The 6097-nt window shown below is 32.1% G+C and overlaps 1 long non-coding RNA gene across 1 annotated transcript; it reads left to right on the top strand.

The window, feature by feature from the left end:
* The first annotated feature begins 4579 nt into the window (after nt 1-4579).
* LOC130505978 (uncharacterized) lies at nt 4580-5892 on the top strand. The gene is made up of 2 exons (XR_008941861.1): nt 4580-5089; nt 5436-5892. It is a non-coding gene; the product is annotated as an uncharacterized LOC130505978 (long non-coding RNA).
* The last annotated feature ends 205 nt before the right edge of the window (nt 5893-6097 follow it).

The raw sequence follows: 6097 nt of genomic DNA, 5'->3' as shown, positions 1-6097 counted from the left end.
CACGAAGCCCACGGCACTCCAGGTATTCTTGTGATTTAATGCTAGCCCGGATGGTGATACGGGATTCGAAGCCGGGTCCGTATTGAAGTCGTGACTCCCTCAAAATCACTAGCCCACCACCATGTGGTTAACAAATCATATTTTTGGCTTGATGAACAAGTATACTTCGTGTTCAAAAAGAACAAGTATACTTTATTAAAAAAAATTAATGATACAAAGCTAATTTGATAATTTAATAATTTCAGTGACTAAATTGTAAATAAATATCGCTCTAATTTTTTTTTATACGATTTTCCTTATGTGTTCAAATGAACATTTTTTTTGGTGAAATGTTCAAATGAACATTGTCAATGCAAAAGCTCTTTTTCAAAAAAAAAAAAACATTGTCAATGCAAGTGTGTTGCTAATATGATATGACATCGATCAGCTAATATCTTCAAATCCGATACTAGAACACGTAAGAGAAGGTTCAAATAAGTGAACCAATACCCAGCAAATTTAATATATTTAATAAAACGCAATCAAAATTTCTTGGAATTAGAATAAATATAATGACTGACAAAAAATGAATAAATATCATGATTCATGACAGAATATTATATTGATAACTAACATGATTATACGGTGTGAAAAGATACAGATTAATATGAAATCATATGGATGATAGAACCGTATTTTATAAACTACAGATTACTGAATATTGTAGGGAATAAAAATGATCAAATTATACCAAAGAATAAGAAAATGATGATACAACTGCAGAGGCGAGATATTATCTCTTTCCTTAACTCAAAATATGTCACGTAGTGCGACGGTTCGATAACGTAATGAGTCCCAGGATACAACTACAAACAATCTTCTGAATTTGCGTCACTCTATCAGAAGCCTGGCGAAACTAGTTTTGTGTTGTACTCTCAGACACAAGAAATAAAAAATACTAACATAACTTTTCAATATGGGAGAATGTGGTTTTTTCTTTTGCTATTGATGTGTATTACTTTCTATCATGCTAACAAGCCATTTATATTTTTCAGCCTTGAACCAGTCATTGTTAATAGCTATCGGATTTACTCGGCCAGGAGGTGGCCATGATGTCTTGAACCTCCCAGGCTTTGGTGTAAACCTAGACAATAGCCAAAACACAGCTTCATTTTCTCACAGAACTAGGTTCTCTATTGTGTTCATTGTGGCCGTGAACAGTCCTGGTTATCATGAGTGAACTTGGAGAATATAGTTTTTCCTTCATTCTCCTAGAAACGGCCCCATTTCACACTCATTAGGTGATTTGCCATTAGTTTTGTTTAGAAGAGTATCATGTACTACTCCATTCATTTTAAAGATTTAAGAGTGTAGGAACCTTATTTCACTACGATAGGGACAACTGATATTTATAAAAATAATAAGAACAAAAATCAAAAAATACAATACCGAAACAAATGAATGAAGAAAAAATTGCAGAGTCGAGATGGTTAATCTCTTTCCTTAAATCTTTAAACGCCCCGTAGTGTGACGGTTGCATAGCGCTCAGATTCCCAGGATACAACTGCAGCATTGTTTCTGTTTACCATCACCGAAAAACAGAATCTATTGACCCTAGTTTTGTGTTGCACTCTCAGGCTCAAGAAATAAAAATACTAACATGACTATCCAATATAGGAGAATGTGGTTTTTCTTTTGGTATTAGATGTGTATCATTTTCTACATTGTCATGAGGCTTTATATAGAAAATAATGAGAAGCACAAGTTTCATTTTCAACATAAAGTGAAACCTCCCATGGTGCACTAATGGAGTCTTTGTTTCTTGTTATTATTATGTGAATTCATTTCACATTTTGACCAAAAAATTAAAGAGTATAATTATTATTATTTGACTCATTCAAACAAAATAATATACTTTAAATGGATTTCTTTTTTATATTTTATTAATATAAAAGATCACATATATTTGGTTTATAAGATTAAGTTAATGAACATGAAATCCAACTAACAAATCAAAACCCAAATTCAAATATCTAATGTGTATATTTGTAACTTTATACAAATTTCTCAAATCACACACATTAAACCTCTATTTCTCATTCACATTAACTTTATTTTTAGCATATGAATACATTGCTAAAAAAATAGTTCCAACAATGGATACATGCTAACATGGTGAATTATGAATGGACATATATATTTTAAGTGACTCTACAAAAAGGGTTATTTGCCGCCCGCACTTGTCCTAATACGAGTGGATAATTACTACACGCATCGACATGCATCTATAAATATATAACTAGATTTTGACCCGCGCTTCGAAAGCGCGGGTATTATTTTTCACTTTTATGAAATATATTATTGTTTGTAATTATTAAATGTATTTATCTTAGTAATTTTTTTTATAATAAATTCGACACATAGAGTGTCTCTGATAAACTATGTGTTTCTCTCGTTTTGTTTTATTCCCTCTCTAATCAACATATTTATTTGGTTTGTTATTAAAATAAATGATTTTAGAACGCAACTATACAATACTTCTACATTGATATTTTGTTTAAAAAATATGACATATTTCTATATTAATTAAATATTTATATTGTAATTTAAATTTGTATACAAATAAATATATTTGTGTAGTTTGTTGTTAAAAGAAATGATTTTGAATCCAAATGTACAGTACATTTATATTGATTTTTTTTAATTCATATAATTTTTAAATATATTTCAACTGAACCAACTAATATTTTATTAAATTGGCCCCTGAAATATATTTTTATGCATCGATATTTATATATCATAATTAGTATTATATATTTTAGATGTATCATAATATAACTAACAATATTCAAAAGATCTGGACTGAATCAGGTTATATAGCTATTTTTGTTATAAATATCCGAACCCGTTTTAGATACTTTGGTTATTTAGATATTTTTGGGTAAATACATCAGAACCGAATTCATCCAGATCCAGAATGACCTAACTCAAAATTCACACATAATTTTATAATATTCAAGCGGGACTTGGTTTCGAAAAAAAAAACAATACCCGAGAGGAAAGCCAGTGGAGGAGGAAGACAGTGATGTTCGTATAAGTATAAGTTCCATATTTACAAATAAGTAAGTGCCGCTGATTTTTTGTAGGTGTATTTACTTATATATGTATCAAAGTTTCAGAGATTACTCTATGTTAATGGACAAAGATTTGTACTTTTTAGTTTGTTTAGCGGTAGTAATTTTTTTTAATATTCAAAACATGTGGTAGTAGGAACGACCACAATCTGATCTGAAAGAAGTTACTCTCCCACGCTGAGCAAGAGAAAGTAAAATACAACTCATGGTTAGTAATTTTTAATACTTAATTGAGATGAAAACAATATAATACCATGTGGATTTAGGAATAAGATTGAACCATTGCCTTACATAGTACTATATGGCTTTAGTACTGATTGAATAGTGATGCATAGCTAGATAGTGATGCATATCTGGGTTCAAAATTATAACGTTATAACACAAAGTAGAACACTAATAAAAAGTAACATAATCGAGTCTATAAGTATTCCTTAATAGAACTCAAGGAAAACACTTTAAAAATAAAATGACCATCTTCTAAACAGACTTCCTGAACTCCATGCTTGAAAAAACAATACCCCATCACTATCTCTTCCAGATTGTAAAGACATACCCCATCACTTCTTTTTGTAAATTAACATATACTGTTATACATCATTTTCCTTATAAGAAAACTTGATAAAATCTAGCTGCAGATTAGCAGATACAATCACAGACCTACGTGAATCGTTAAGGACCTAATAGGATTAACAAATGCAGGTTTAGACGTATGCCTTTTGCAACTTATAGGGAATTGATTATTAAATTTAGATACTCTCGGAAGTACTCTATTCAATTAATTTACCGACCAAACCATATATATATATATATATATTATGTATATGAAAATCTATTATTTTGTTGTAATAAGCATATTTGTTTTTTATTAATAATAAGCATATTAAAAATACAAATATATAGATGTGAGGTACTTACACTAATTTCTGTATATATGGTTTCTATTGTACTCGATGAGCTAAAAATTAAGAAATAGATGGGGTCACATTATTCAACAGATCGTAGACATCGTGACGAATATCGTTTCTTTGACGGCTATTGTGGACCATCATACATTTAGACTTTTGGTTTCCGAGTGCAAGCATTATCATGTATAGTTAGAAGACCAGATGTGAGATACTTAACACTATGATATGTATATATTATAGAACGCTGATTTTTTTTTCTTTTACAAATTTGAGCTTTTCGTGAGATATTATGGGTTTACTAAAGCATTATCAAATGCTAATTTTAAACTAAGAAACAAAATGCAAAATATACCTGAACTTTCTTAGTGCATGTAAGAAATTACCAGCACATAAAGATGAATACAATTTTTTCTTGTATAAATTGAATAAGAATTGTTTTCATATAGGTATTAATTCTAACAAAACATAGTACATCTTAAACGAAGCTACCATGATACTGTAGCGGTTAAGAAATCAATCTCCCGGTTAAAGAGTTTTGTTTATAGCTCCTACGACTTAGAGCATCATTAACGGGGTTGCTTAATCCGGTGCTTAGCTTAATTTTGATTTAAAAAAAAAAGAAAATTAATGTTAAAGGCAAGCGTTGACGCTTAATTAAGCGTCACAAGATCAGGCGCTTGTGGACACGTGTCATAAGGACAAAGTCTCTATCTCTCTCATCTCTTTCTCTCTTTCGTGTTCTTTCTCTCATCTCTTCCTCTCTCACGATTTGTGATCTCTTGCCGCTGGATTCAATCGGCTATTCCGCCTCTCCTTATTGATTTCTCTTCGATGATGACACAATCGGCGTCTCTCTCTCGACGAAATCGTCTTCTCTCGACATCGATGCCGCCTCTCTCACGGTGGGTGAAGAAACAGAGCCTCCTTCCTCCATTCAAGATGCCTCTGCTCGGGTTTGTCCTCTCTCTCGTTCCTCTCTTCCAAATCGTTGGTTCCCATCTCCTCGACGATGACGAGGCAAATCATGGTGGCTCTCCTATCGTGAGTCGTCGCTTTCGCCAAAAGAAAAACGTAAGTGAATCATCTTTTGTTTTGATTCGATTTGATTCTCTTATTGTGAATTTTATCTGCTCAATCGGAGATTCCATGAATATTGGTTAAAAGATTATATCTTTAATGTGATTAGCTTTGATCATCGCTCTTTTGTTGATGCTGATGTCTTACGAATCATACTCTTCATTTTAATGGATGTTTTGGGGTTAAAGTCTTTATCTTTATCACAGTAACTGTCTTGTTAAGCAATTTCGATTTCAATGGCTTTTGTCTGATAGGGTTGTGATTGTCTGTTACCAAATTTGAAGATGCTGTTTTCTTTTTGCTTGTGAAATGAATTATTCTAAGTGCTGATCTGTAATAGAAAATAGCTGAGGCATCACCTGCTTTGAAGCCTGTATTTACTAAGGTTAGTGAGCTGAGACCACATGAACCAATGGTTTCTCACTGAACGTGAAAGTTATCAGCACAAAAATGGTGATGCAAAGAGGAGGAGGAGGTCGTCCCAGTGGTCCCAACACATAGGAACCTTAAGCTTTCTCTCTCTCTCGCAGTCTCACAGTCCTTGTGGGTGATGAGCTTCATCACTCTGGTTGGAACTCTTGCAGCTCTTCCCACGGTGATGCTTCTGCTGATCGACGTTTTCTCATCTTACCATCCCTTATTTAAAATATTCTTCAGCCTTTATTAGTTTTATAACTGAATGTTGACTTCATTTAGTGATCTGTAAGTTCACAAGTCATCTTGTCTTCTATCCTTCTCTATTTAACATCATCTTTTCTTCTCTCATTCTCTATTTAAATCAACCAATTTTTGATATTTATTTTTAAGAATCTCTAAATTAGATACTTGCATTGGAGGACAAAATTTATAAGTTGCTTAATTAAAGTGCTTAACACCTATTTATTGTTAAAAAATTGATTAAGCACTCCATTAGAGTTGTTAGGGTTAATGATGCTCTTAGGTAAAGTCAGGAATCATCAACAGAACTAATAGTAAACGGGTTTTCTAGAAACAAATTGGATA

This window comes from Raphanus sativus, unplaced genomic scaffold (genome assembly GCF_000801105.2).
Source record: "Raphanus sativus cultivar WK10039 unplaced genomic scaffold, ASM80110v3 Scaffold2757, whole genome shotgun sequence".
Taxonomy (NCBI): domain Eukaryota; kingdom Viridiplantae; phylum Streptophyta; class Magnoliopsida; order Brassicales; family Brassicaceae; genus Raphanus; species Raphanus sativus.
Note: the sequence above shows the minus strand (reverse complement) of the source record. Positions and strands in the feature narration are given on the sequence as shown.